The 15541-nt window shown below is 38.6% G+C and overlaps 1 pseudogene; it reads left to right on the forward strand.

Annotated features, from left to right (window-relative positions):
• The first annotated feature begins 6044 nt into the window (after window positions 1-6044).
• On the forward strand, window positions 6045-7516 carry LOC147409431 (L-type lectin-domain containing receptor kinase IX.1 pseudogene; annotated as a pseudogene).
• The last annotated feature ends 8025 nt before the right edge of the window (window positions 7517-15541 follow it).

The raw sequence follows: 15541 nt of genomic DNA on the forward strand, positions 1-15541 counted from the left end.
AAGAATCGTGGACCGTCCAATTTTTGTAACTCACTTTTGATGGGGTTAGAAGTTTTGGAATAGGCTGATTTTTGGTGAGGATGATCTCCTCATCATAGAGATCATTCTCACAAAAAATCAGCTCATTCCAAAGCTTCTAACCCATATTTTAAAAAATGTTTGACACCAAACTTGGCAAACTTTAGGGCTGCTGAACCGTTCCCATATATATATATATATATAGGGTCACGTTCCTAAGACTCATATTGAAACTCACATTGCGACACACCGTTTTGTCTTATATGGGCAAAAATGTTTGGAATGAGCTGATTTTTTTTGAGGATGATCTCTGTGATGAGGGGATCATCTTGGCAAAAAATCATCCAATTCCAAAACTTCTAACCCCATCAAAATTGATTTACAAAAATTGGACGGTCTATAATTTTTCAACAAAAATTGGACGGTCTAGAAGTTTCATAATGAGCTGATTTTTGGCAAGGATGATCTCCTCACCATAGAGATCATCCTCACAAAAAATCAGCCCATTTCAAATATTTTTGCCCATATAAGACAAAACGGTGTGTCGCAATGTGAGTCGCAATATGAGTCTTAGGACCGCTGTTCATATATATATATATATGGGTCCCGTTCAGCAACAAACTTTCTGACAAACATTTTGACAAAATATTTTTCAAAACGTGGGTTTGATGTTTTGGAATGGGCTGATTTTTGGTGAGGATGATCTCTACGGTGCGGAGATCATCCTCACCAAAAATCAGCCCATTCACAAGTTGAAAAATCGTGGACCGTCCACTTTTTGTAAATCATTTTTGATGGGGTTAGAAGTTTTGGAATGAGCTGATTTTTGGTGATGATGATCTCCTCGCCGTAGAGATCATCCTCACCACAAATCAGCCCATTCCAAAACCTCTAACCCATGTTTTGAAAAATGTTTTGCCAAAATGTTTGTTGCTAAACATTTCCCATTATATATATATATATATATATATATATATATATAAATATAAAATCAATTTTAGTGTTTTGTTCTACAAGGAGAACCTTTCTAATTTTATGCTTTGGAGGTCCTAATTGGCAACGTTTTGCGGTGTAGGATATACCCTCCAGGCTAGTTGCATAAGATTTGAACTCCAAAATTATATATTGCACACCAATATGATTCATACATACATACCATTGAATAAAAAAAAGTTTGACAACATTGACTCCTTGGGATGAAATATAGACAATTAAATGGGAGCATCATCTTTTTACAGGCTAAATAACCTTCTTGTGGGTTGGATATGACAAAATTCCAATTCCAACTCACTGTTTTTTTAAATAGAATTTCAAAACATGAAATGCAATATCGTAGATTTTTCAAAGTGTCGATCACGTCGATATTAAGTAGTGAGACAGTTGATATATTTATTTTTATATCAAGGTGACAATCTCAATGGTTTATATTCAACCACTTGGGTAAGATGATGATGACGAGGTGATGACGAGGTGCACGCAATGAAGATAATGGTAAGTGCATTGAAATCATCTTTGGAAAGGAATCAAGGAGGGCATGTCATCATTTTGAAAATTTTGAGGTTTCTCAAATATAAAATAAAAATAAAAATAAATTTTAAAAAAAAAAAAGCCTTTTGTCTAAGTCAAAGGAGTTAGAATATTCAAAGGGGTTAGATTGAAATAGTTAGAATCTTAGGAGATTTTACATATTTAAAGTCAAGTCTTCTCCTCTTTTTCTTTCTTCCCTCTCACAGTTTAAACACGGGTACTCTTTTTCTTTTTAATACTTTATTTATGTGGTTGTTATTAATTATTATTATTATTTTTTTTTCATCTTCACACTAGCTTTAGATGTGTACACAAATCCTTTTATACTATTTGAACACAATTTGAAAATTTTAGTGAATTTTTTTTTATTTACTTAAAAAATCATTATTTTAATTTGACTTTTATAATAACTAGTGGGCCATGCACGTGCTGTATAATCCAAAATTCAAATATGAAAATGATGAATGAAATAATATGTTTAGTAGGGTGAGGACATTTATAAATTAGACAATCTTGATTTTAATTTAAGTAAGTAATATTGGATTTGGAGATTAAATATAATATCCTCTTTATTTTATATCCGTAACTTCACAAATACATCAGTGTAGAGCTGCTCATTTTATAAGTATGACGATAAGAGCTACACACTCAATACCCATTAGATGGGTCAAGAAAATCTACACTTTTACAATCATAGTCAATTCTTGAACCCATGTTATCATACAGCCATGCCTCAACATGAACATTAATCTATAAAATCACAAGGGCTTTCAAGAAAGAAACCAATCACCATTTGTTGGAATAGATATAAGACAAAAATTAAAATTCTTAAAACATAAGAAAACCTACAAAGAATCCTAGAATTGAGAAACTTGAGATAAAAACATAACTTCTACAATCATAGTGTATCATAGTCAACTCTTGAACGTATATCATTATACAACCATGCCTCAACATGAACATTAATCTACAAAATCAAAAGGAATTTTAAGAAAGAAGCCAATCAACCATCAACCATCATCTACAATAAATTAAAAATCCATATCATATCAACCTACACCAGTGTTATTGCATATTATAGTTAAATAATTAAATATAACTAACATTCAAACAAAATAATTACTGATATGCATTTATTTTAAATATCAATATCAATTCCAAAAAATAATTAAAAAATTAAATAAATAACTAATACATTTAGTTTTATTGCTTTCTTCATTACTTTTTTTATTTTCAAGCTTTACACGCGAATTGTCAATTATTTTTCCATGAAGAGTTGTCTTTCCCGTCATTATGCCTAGAATAGAAACATACAAAATATTATATATATTTTTGTAGAAAATCAGGATATGAGAAGCATAATTATGTATATTTAAAATAAATAAACCTGAAATTGAATGATGAGATCTGAAAGTAATGGCTAGCAAAAGTTTATCTGAGTCTTAAAAATCCCTTTATTTTAGCACCCTAAAATTAAAAAGATTAAAGATGACTGATTTAGTGAACAAACACCAAGGTATTTTTTCCTAGCATATTGTTGTTGATTATTCAAACGTGTAAACTATTCTCTCAAGTCTTGAATTATACATCATTTAAGTGATTAACATTTTTAACTTAGTAATACCTTCAATTGTATTGCATTTTTCATTCCCAACTTTTTTACGAGAATCGTCACTTGTTTGTTGATGATGAGTTGTCTTTCCAACTATTATACTTAAAATAGACATCCACTGATTTCTTAGTATCAACAATAAACCTATATATATATATATATACAATTCAAAAGAAAAAAAATGAGATGAAAACAAAATCTACATCTCAAATGAAAGCTAATTGGATATGACAATATGATGACAAGTAAAGGTTTAAAGTATGGTATACATCCTTTGGACTGCATTATGTGGGAATTCCGATTGTTCATATAATGGTGGGAAGGAATGTAGTTATTATCTAGGATTCATTAATCCATCTGCATGTTTTAATTACATTTTCATCATTTCTATTCATATCCTACACTTATTCATGGTCTTATTTTACTTAGTACACAAACCAACGTCAAGAACAATTCAAATTCCATCACATCTTCAAGATTTTTCACCTTTACACTTAAGTCATTATTTAAACCTCTATTAGAAATTTGATCAAACACCTATAATGAATTGATCTTAATCTTAAAAAATAAAAATACTAAAACAAGTTTGTATAAAAAGCATACAAAAAAAAAAAAAAAGAAGCTTAAGATTGTAAATTCTCAGCATGAATTCATCCAAACACCATTCAATTTGTAATTTTCTCGCTCATTTAAAAACATTAAAAATTAAAATAAGAACTTTAAAAAAAATTTAAACTTTAGTCTTAAATCTTATAACAAACAAAAAGGTTTCTAACTCTAATAATAACATATAAAAAGATTATAAAAGAAAATAAAAAAATTAAACAACTTTTTAACAAGCCCATTCCCTCAAAAGGATGCTAAGCCTTTTTGAACTTTTGGAATAAAGTATCAAAATTTGAGCCTAGTCACAATAGCTAGTATTTACAAAAATGCCAAAGACAAGCCACCTTGGAAGACTTGGGTAGTCCCCAACAACCTAGACACTGATATAGACGCTACTGTACAAATTAACAAGGACCCAAAGACCCATGATACGTGGGCAGTACTCGACAACCAGAGGGTGGAGCCAGTAAGAGACATAATGGGATAAAATCATCCCTATTCAACTTGCTATCTCTACCTTTCCATTTATCTTTATATTCACCATAAATCCATAATACTCATTCAACATTATTAAACTTGGTAATGTGATGTACAGGACAATCTCGTTTCCTCTAGTTTCCTCCACATTAGTAAATTACTTCTTTACACACCAGACTGGGTCGTCTTCCTAATTCATGTTCAACGAAAGAACTGCATAGTTTCATCCTTGGAGGGTACAACTGTTTTGTCTTCCTAAAGCAGGAGCCACAGAAGGGGCAAGTCATAGGCTTCCAATGTATAATCTTGGTTCCCTATTTTCTCAAATTCCATCTCAATGCACCTCGACGGCGACACTTTGCTGACGCAGTTACAACCCATTGTCCTAAATTTCTATTGTAATACAACAATTAAAGGCACAAAATATGGTCCACACAGCTTCTATAGATAGCACCCATAGACCATTAGATTCAGAAAAGATCCAAAATGGCTCATAGAAGTTAAGAGGGGAACTCCGTGTACAAATGGTATGTGTCTGGTAGCTTATTGAGCCACCCTTCACCTAAAACTTTTCGAATATTCATAACCTACAGCTACAATTCAAGATTATCTAAAATTCTTCTAAACATCCTTACTGAGAACCATGTCATGGTGAAATTCATTACAGTAATTAGCTAATCCCAAGACAATATGCACAAAAAGTAACATTGTTTAAATATACAACACCAAGGCATATAAGGCTACCACTTTGAGACGAGGTACAAGATTTTAGCTCTAGGGCTTAAGCTTCCTCTGGTTTATAAGAGGCTTACACCTTATACAGATGAAGGTTGCATCTCAATTCTTGGGGTCAAAGGACAGGCATAGGTGAGGATTAAAGCCTCGACTCCTCGAGCATATACATGGGCAGTCATATAAATTTTTATTTATATAAGTAGAACATCTTTTATTAATAAAATAAAGTTCGGCCAGTTGAGTTAACCACCCAAATACAAGAAAAAACATATTACAAAGCTAATCCAAGCGCAAGGAACCCCATCTAAAAACAAATTCCTCAAAAAAGGTCCCTTTGAAATCCGGATATATTAAAATGAAAAAGAAGGTGGCCAGGGAGTCCACTCAACAGAAATACAATATTTACAAGACTAAGCAAGCAACCCAAAGCTAGAGAATCAGTCTAGCATAAAAAATCCCATCTACAAATTAAATCTTCAAAAAAGATCCCTCTGAACTCTGAGAATAATTTACTCTAAAAGAATAATAGGCCCATAATTTCCACTCCCATTAACTGTGCAAGTACATATCTTCAATTTTTTTTTTCTAGAAACATGTTAAGGTGTGGATTATCATATTGGTTGTTGTTAGGTGCTTAGATGTACCATGCTTGTGAGTTGTGATGACAATAGATGCAAATATTTTGATTTAAGTGCCTTCACACTGGACTAAAATTTCAATTTAAAAACATTCCATCACTTTGTAAGTATAAACAACAAAAATCCAATTAGATTTGGTCATACAAATAGGTGTATGAAGAGACCACTCAACAGGAACACAATATTTACAAGAACAAGCAAGCAACCCAAGGCTAGAGAATCAGTCGAGCATAAAAAATCCCATCTACAAATTAAATCTTCAAAAAAGATCCCTCTGAAATCTAAGAATAATTTACTCAAAAAGAATAATAGGCCCATAATTTCCACTCCCATTAACTGTGCAAGTACATATCTTTAATTTTTTTTTTTTCTAGAAACATGTTAAGGTGTTGGATTATCATATTGGTTGTTGTTAGGTGCTTAGATGTACCATGCTTGTGAGTTGTGATGACAATAGATGCAAATATTATGATTTAAGTGCCTTCACGCTTGACAAAAATTTTAATTTAAAAACATTCAATCACTCTGTAAGTATAAACAACAAAAATCCAATTATATTTGGTCATTCAAATAGGTGTATGAAGTCGATAAATGTGGGTAGTACAACTTCCCTATTTTTAATGGGGATTCTCTTCTTTCTTACACTATTGATTTGATGCAAGTTCCACCAGAGTGGGTTACAATTGGGTTCTCAGCAGCTACGAGTAAGTTTGCTGAGTGATATATTCTTCGATCATGGGAATTTAATTCGAATTTGGTCGTAAAGGAGACAGAAGGAAATAATGAGAGAAGGCTTAGATTGGTGGTGGGATCGGTTGTTTCAGTAGCTGATTTGATAGGTGGTGTTGGTATAGCATGGATAATTCTGTCGAGGAGAAGCAAAGCAAGGAAAGAAAAAGAGAGGGCCAACCTCACATCGACGAATGGTGATTTTGAAAGGGGAGCTGGGCCTAAGAGGTTTTCTTTTAGAGAATTAGCCTTAGCTACCAACAAATTTCTCAGATGAACAGAAGTTGGAGGATTTGGAGGCATTTATCATGAGTGATTCAGCCGTAAAGAAAATCTATAGGGGTTCCAAACAGGGGAGAAAAGAATATGTAACTGAGGAGAAGGTCATTAGTCGGTTGAGCACCGAAATCTTGTGCAACTCATTGGTTGGTGCCATGACAAAGGTGAATTCCTACTTGTCTATGAGCTCATGCCCAATGGGAGCCTCGATTCTCATCTCTTTGGAAAGAGGAGTCCTCTCGCTTGGGCTGTAAGATACAAGATAGCACTTGGTTTGGCCTCCGGATTGCTCTACCTTCACTAAGAATGGGAGCAATGTGTAGTACTCCGTGATATCAAATCGAGCAATGTAATGTTGGATTCAAGTTTCAATGTGAAGCTTGGTGACTTTGGACTAGCTCGGCTCATGGACCATGAACTAGTACCTCAGACTACCGGCATGGCTGGGACTTTAGGCTACTTGGCCCCGGAATACATTAGCACAGGCAAGGCTAGTAAAGAATCCGACTTATTTAGCTTTGGAGTGGTGGCCTTGGAAATTGCTTGTCGGAGAAAATCAGTCAATCCCATGAAAGAGGAATCTCAAATGGGGTTGGTGGAGTGGGTGTGGGACCTCTATGGGAAGGGAAGCCTTCTAACTGCACTCAATGAACGATTGTTTAAGGAGTTTGATGTGAAGCAAGTGGAGTGTTTGATGATTGTAGGATTGTGGTGCACGCACCCTGATCACAGTTTGAGGCCTTCTATAAGGCAGGCAATTCATGTTCTTCAATTTGAGGCAAAGATGCCAAATCTTCCACCAAAGATGCCTGTTCCTTCTTATTACGTCCCTGTTCCAATGGCTAGTTCTAGCGAAGCTTCAATGATAACTTCTAGCCTTGAAGTGGGTCGTTAAATTTGTATACTATGGAAAATATGTATGTATGCATGTTTGTATTGTATTTATGTATGTTTGTGTACATTCATCCATTGGCAATATTTGGGTCAGTTTTGTGTCTTCTCTTGAAGAACAATATGTATGGGGCAGTGCATCAGAGAAAGACCAATCATCGTTGTCAAAATATAGATATATATATATGGGAAATGTTCAGCAACAAACATTTTGACAAAACATTTTTCAAAACATGGGTTAGAGGTCTTGGAATGGGATGATTTTTGGTGAGGATGATCTCTACGACGAGGAGATCATCATCACCAAAAATCAGCCCATTCCAAAACTTCTAACCACATCAAAAATGGTTAACAAAAAATGGATGGTCTACGATTTTTCAACTTGTAAACTGGGACTAGAAGTTTTGGAATGAGCTGATTTTTGGTGAGGATAATCTCCTCACCGTAGAGATCATCCTCACCAAAAATCAACTCATTCCAAGACCTCTAACCCATGTTTTGAAAAATGTTTTGCCAAAATATTTGTCAAAATGTTTGTTACTGAAAGGGACCTATATATATATATATATATGGGTCCCGTTCGGCACCCTAAGTTTTACCACACACTTTAACAAACGCGTTTTGTCCTACATGGGTTAGAAGTTTCGGAATGGGCTGATTTTTGGTGAGGATGATCTCTATGGTGAGGAGATCGTCCTCACCAAAAATCAGCTCATTCCAAAACTTCTAACCCCATCAAAAATGATTTACAAAAAATGGACGGTCCACGATTTTTCAACTTGTAAACATGGGGCTAAACATTTCGGAATGGGCTGATTTTTGGGGAGGATGATCTTCTAATCATAGCGATCATCCTCACCAAAAATTAGCCCATTCCAAAACTTCTAACCCATGTAGGACAAAAAACGTTTGTTAAAGTGTGTGGTAAAACTTAGGGTGCTGAACATTTCCCTATATATATATATAGGGAAATGTTCAGCAACAAACATTTTGACAAACATTTTGGCAAAACATTTTTGAAAATATGGGTTACAGGTTTTGGAATGGGCTGATTTTTGGTGAGGATGATCTCTACAGGGAATAGATCATCATCACCAAAAATCAGCCCATTCCAAAACTTCTAACCCATCAAAAATGGTTTACAAAAAATGGACGATTCACAATTTTTCAACCTGTTAACATGGGGTTAGAAGTTTTGGAATGGGCTGATTTTTGATGAGGATGATCTCCTCACCGTAGAGATCATCCTCACCAAAAATCAGCCCATTCCAAAACCTATAACCCATGTTTTGAAAAATGTTTTGCCAAAATGTTTGTCGAAATGTTTGTTGCTGAAAGGGACCCATATATATATATATATATATATATATGGGGGGTGTAGACACCCGAATTTGAGCGGGCCCTCGACGCCAAAATACCCAAAAACAAAAATAAAAAACCGTATTGGGCCCTCAAAGCCCATACCTTCAAAAGTCTTGTTTTCCTCAAAATAAATGGGCCAGTCCTATTCACGTGGCCCATGAATCCCAAAACCATCTATTCCATCCAAGCCCAATCATTCTTATTTAATCCAAGTCCATCCTCATTATCATTCAATTCCCTATCCAAGCCCACACCCAAACCCAAACTACTTTATCAAACATTAACCCAACCCAATCTAAACCCAACTCCTAACCTAAGCCCAATTCACTACCCAAACCCAATCCAACCTATCAATCTCATCAAACCAATCACCAACTAAATACACAAAATGACACATGTCATCATCTCCTTCCACCTCCCTCATCCAAAAATCAACTCAACCCATAATCCTACCCTAACCTAACCTATTACCCATCCTCTCATCATCATTAACCAACTCCATCACTTCCCTCCAAAAATCAACTCAACCCATAATCCTACCCTAACCTAACCTATTACCCATCCTCTCATCATCATTAACCAACTCCATCACTTCCCTCCAAAAATCCCATCACTTCCCTCCAAAAATCAACTCAACCCATAATCCTACCCTAACCTAACCTATTACCCATCCTCTCATCATCATTAACCAACTCCATCACTTCCCTCCAAAAATCAACTCAACCCATAACCCTACCCTAACCTAACCTATTCCCCATCCTCTCATCATCAACCACCAACATCATAACCCATAACCCTACCCTAACCTAACCTATTCCCCATTCTCTAACACTATCAACCACCCACACCTCAACCCATACCTCAACCCATACCTCCCATACTCTTCTCTCTAATCATCTAACCACCATCACCAATCAACCAATCTCATCATCTCCCCATTTGCCACATGTCTTCATCCCTTCACCTCTCCCAAAATCCAACCAATCAACCTCTTACACTACACATCATCTCAAATCTAACACCTTACCTCTTCAACCATCTCTACACTCATTCTCCAAACAACTCTCTTACACCCATCAACCATCACTCATCTCACCCCACCAAACACTCTACCCAAATGGATTTGGGTAAGATCCAAACCATTTGGGTTAAAACACAACCCATTTCCATCATTACAAAAACACCCTCATTTTCATCTCAAATTTCATACCCATTTCCTCTCAAACCCATGCCATTAACCACTATTCTCTTCATTCACCCCATTATACCCTCAAAATACCTCTCCAACCTCTATAAAAACCCCTCCATTCTCCCCTCATTACACCTAATGAAAACTTGATAAAAAAAAATCCTCCACAATCAAAACTCTCTACTCTACTCTCAACACCTCACCCTCAACTCAACTCACTCTCCTACAACTTCAAGCAAGTCCAAGCCAACTCAAAGGAAGGTCAAAGGAAGTCAAGGAAGGGTCAAGGTGGGTTCAACAAAAGGAACACCCCCTCTACATCCCCTCTTCTACTTCCCCTTTTCCCACACTTTGCACACACCACAATGATTTGAGTCCTTCGAGGGCCCCTTTTTCAATAAGGGTGCCCTCAATGGACTAAATCTATATCAAAGCCCCTCACACTTGAGGGCACACCTCAAACCAATTTCGATTTTATTTTCTTTATTTTAAAAATGACCGGATCCGAGGTTACCACCTATGGTGGGTGGAGTAGGATGCCTAACACCTTCCCTACTCCATAAATGGACCCCCTACCTTGAATCAATGGTTGGACCACGTGCATTATCCTACGAGAGTCATCACATCAAAAATGACTTAATTTTCAAAAAACGAGACATCGGGTGACCATTCACACCCAATTCCATACTTGAATGGTGGCGACTCCAAAACACCCCAAAGTGGAGGGAGATTTGAAGAATATTCAAAACCCCGTGTCCACAGCTTGGCGACTCCACTGGGGAACTACATACTAGTGGGTCCGATCCTCTTCCTTGATTCGGTCATTTCAAAAAAAAAAAATGTTTGTTTTCTTTTTGTGTTGTTTCTTTTTGTTTATCTACTAACGCGTTTGCTTTGTTTCTTTTTTTTATTTTCACAAGTTTCACATGGGAATGGTTGTAATGTTTATTTACATATGCTTCTTTTTTATTTTTATTTTTGGACAAGGGATGTAAGGATGGATACGATTCAAAAAATGCACGCACATGCACATGCGATTCACACCCCTATGCATAAGCCACCCCTCCTCCTCTTTAAATTTCTAACCCGGATGCCGGTACTCTCAAGCCCCCGAGATCGCTATTTTGGGTGGCTGGGAGGAGAACATCCACCCCATTCACCAACCTAAGATGTGTGCACTTTTGTGTCCATCAAGGTTTGAAGAATGGGTAGCCGAAAAACCACCCACAAACCGCATGCATCGAAGCGTAATTAATAGACAAAGGACACTAAGGCTTACAAAACTAATTCCGTATCCATCCCATGTTCATATGTGATGTATTTTTTTTTTAAAGCCCACGAAGGCAAGTTGTATAGATTTTAGGATTTTTTACTTTGTTCTCGTTCATATGTCCCCCTAGGTAAAAGGGGGAAATCTGTTTTTTTTATGCTATCATGTGCATCATCAAAAAAAAAAAAAAAAAAAAAGTGACATTTTTTGTGGCCCAAGCCAAAAAACAGAGGCTATGTGCCTCAAAATCCAGAAAAACATGGCCAAAATGGGATGAGAATCAAAAACAGAGCAAGGTTGGAAGGCCAGAAAAGGTTCTGGTCCGTGCTTGAAGCACGGACTCAAGAAATTTTGTCAAGTCCGTGCTTAGAACACGGACTGGGCAAATGTTCTTAGGTCCGTACATGAAGCACGGACCAGTGGAAATTTTTTATGTTCTGGTCCGTACTTGAAGCACGGACCAGCCAAAAAGTGTTAGGTCCGTGCATGAAGAACGGACCCAAAAAAAAAAAAAAAAAAAAAATTGATATTCTGGTCCGTACTTGAAGCACGGACCAGCCAAAAAGTCTTAGGTCCGTACTTGAAAAACGGACCCCAAAAAAAAAAAAAAAAAAAAAATTTTTTTTTTTTTTTGCTAATTTCGTTCCTTACGTCAGTCTTAACAACTTTTCTTCTTGAAGTTTTTTTAGTTTTGAGTTTTAAAGCTTGAAAATGATCAAATGATTCACTTTATTAGAAAACTCAGGGCCTACCACTTGTAATCGATCCCGCTCCAAACGAATTTTGCCCAACGCGGCTAACTATTGATCTCGGTCATAATCAAACTTGTCCTTCATCGAGTATACACTTCAAAATGGGTTCATGACCCAGATCCGTTTCCAACTGGGTCCACGACCCGGATCCAATCCAACTGGGTCCACAACCCAGATCCATGTCCAACTGGGTCCACGACCCTGATCCAATCAAACTGGGTCCACGACCTAAATCCAACCAAACTGGGTCCACGACCCAGATCCGTATCAAACTGGGTCCACAACCCAGATCCATTTCAAACTGGGTCCACGACCCAAATCCGCATCAAACCGGGTCCCCGACCTCGATCCATTTCCTACTGGGTTCTCGACCCAGATCCAACCTAACTGGGTCCACGACCCAGATCCGTTTCCAACTGGGTCCACGACCCAGATCCAATCCAACTGGGTCCACAACCCAGATCCATGTCCAACTGGGTCCACGACCCTGATCCAATCAAACTGGGTCCACGACCCAAATCCAACCAAACTGGGTCCACGACCCAGATCCGTATCAAACTGGGTCCACAACCCAGATCCATTTCAAACTGGGTCCACGACCCAGATCCGCATCAAACCGGGTCCCCGACCTCGATCCATTTCCTACTGGGTTCTCGACCCAGATCCAACCTAACTGGGTCCACGACCCAGATCCGTTTCCAACTGGGTTCCCAACCTAGGTCCAACCGAACTGGGTCCACGACCCAGATCCACTTCAACTGGGTCCACGACCCAGATCCAATCAAACTGGGTCCACGACCCAGATCCATTTCCAACTGGGCCCAAGACCCAGATCCAACCAAACTGGGTCCACGACCCAGATCCACTTCAACTGGGTCCACGACCCAGATCCATGTCAACTGGGCACGACCCAGATCCAATCAAACTGGGTCCACGACCCAGATCCATTTCAGCTGGGCATGACCCAGATCCACTTCAACTGGGTCCACGACCCAGATCCAATCCAACTGGGTCCACGACCCAGATCCATTTCAACTGGGTCTACGACCTAGATCCATATCAAACTAGGTCCACGACCCAGATCCAATCAACTGGGTTCCCGACCCAGATCCATGTCCAACTGGGTCCACGACCCAGCTCCATTTCAAACTGGGTCCACGACCCAGACCCATTTCAAACTGGTTCCCGACCCAGATCCATGTCAAACTGGGTTTACGACCCAGATCCACTCCAACTGGGTCCACGACCCAAACCCATTTTAGCTCCACAACCCAGATCCATATCAACTAGGTCCACGACCCAGATCCAATCAAACTGGGTCTACGACCCAGATCCACTTCAACTGGGTCCACAACCTAGATCCACAACAAATCAAGTCCACGACCCATAGCGAATCAAGTTCATGATCCATCTACGATCTAATAAAGACAACAACCAATCAATCGACTCAAACACATTCAACTTTTTCAAAAAAAAAAAAAAAACAAAAAAAAAAAAAAAAAACAAAAAAAACAAAAAAAAAACAAAAAAAAACAAAAAAAAGGATGTTAACAAAGCACCAATTGCAGTCCTTGATCAAAGTCGGTGCCTAGAAAGATCTTACCCTGTTGATACGAGGGGGATAGACTACGTCTATTCAGGGAACAAGGTGATTTAAGAGTGCCATTGTGCGCCGCCTCTTCCTTGGAGATCCGCCTGGCCAACGATGATTTCAGAGAACTGAATTGGGGGCTGCCAAAAATACGGGTTATTCTAACTCAGTTTATCTCAGAAATTTCTTTTCAAAATGTTTTCCCGACTCCGTGTCGATGCCAGTCCCGTGCTGATGAAATTACCTTTTCCCAAAATGTTTCCCGACTCCGTGTCGATGCCAGTCCCGTGCTGATGAAATTACCTTTTTCAAAAACGTTTACCGACTCCGTGTCGATGCCAGCTCCATGCTGATGTAACTTCTTTTCAAAATATCTTACCGACTCCGTGTCGATGCCAGCTCCATGCTGATGTAACTTCTTTTCAAAATGTTTTACCGACTCCGTGTCGATGCCAGCTCCGTGCTGATGTAACTGCTTTTCAAAATGTTTTACCGACTCCGTGTCGATGCCAGCTCCGTGCTGATGTAACTTCTTCTCAAACCGTTTTACCGACTCCGTGTCGATGCCAGCTCCGTGCTGATGTAATTTCTTTTCAAACCGTTTTACCGACTCCGTGTCGATGCCAGCTCCGTGCTGATGTAATTTCCTTTCAAATCGTTTTACCGACTCCGTGTCGACGCCAGCTCCGTGCTGATGTAATTTCTTTTCAAAACCGTTTTACCGACTCCGTGTCGATGCCAGCTTCGCGCTGATGTAATTATTTTCTCTCAAAAACAATCCAGCTCCGCGCTGACGAACCATGTTTTCAAGCTCACCTAACTAAAATTTCATTTTTGAGTACCATCCCATAATAATTACCGGACCTAATAAAACATCATGCATTTTCCTTTTTGTAAATAAGATAGTAACACTTGGTCTTCTGTACCCACAGGTGGCCAAACGAAAAAAGTACAAACTTCCTGAGAAGCCTCCATACTTTCTCCGATCATCTTCATCAACTATGAGTAACTCAGATGAACCACAACCTGCTACAAATGAACTGGCCGAAGCTAATGCAATGATAGCAAAGCTGTTAGAAACAACGAAAAGGCAGGAACAAATCTTAGCGGCTGTCTTGAGTAGCACCAATTTTCTGCAAGCACAGGCAACTCAGCATCAAGCATCCGGGTCAAACCCCGAACCCCCCGAGCAAATACGACCAGACCAACAAACCACCCCACCTCCTACTGTGCCAATATATCAGGGTCCTCCGCTCTATATACCACAGAACCCACCGCCTCCGGTGATGATCCCAGATGACGAGTGTGACTTTAGGGCTCCTGAAGCTAAGAGTGCTACTGACGACAAAATGGCCCGACAGATTGAATCTCTCCAGGAGGAAATGCGGCGGATGAAGGGCACAAATACTCTGGGAGGGACAAGATTCAGGGACCTATGCTTCTATCCCAACGCACAGCTGCCGGCCAAGTTTAAATGCCCGGAATTTGAGAAATATAATGGTGTTGGGTGTCCTCTGTCACACCTCAAATTATATTGTGGATCAATGTGCCAGTATGGCGAGGATGATAGACTATTGGTGCAACTTTTCCAAAGAAGCTTAACAGGACCGGCCCTTAAATGGTTCTCAGGATTGGACCATACGCTCATCAAGAGTTGGCAAGATTTAGCAGAAATGTTCTGGCACAATTATCGATTCAATACAGATGTGGGTCTGGATCGGAATGATATGGCTAAGATGACGAGGAAACATAAAGAAACAGTGAAAGAATATGCCCAGAGATGGCGGGAGTCCGCTTCACAAGTACGGCCCGCAATGACCGAACAGGAGATGAACACTACGTTTATCTCAACACTGGGGCATGCC

This window comes from Akebia trifoliata, chromosome 2 (genome assembly GCF_017979445.1).
Source record: "Akebia trifoliata isolate Shusen 1 chromosome 2, ASM1797944v1, whole genome shotgun sequence".
In the NCBI taxonomy this organism is placed as follows: Eukaryota; Viridiplantae; Streptophyta; class Magnoliopsida; order Ranunculales; family Lardizabalaceae; genus Akebia; species Akebia trifoliata.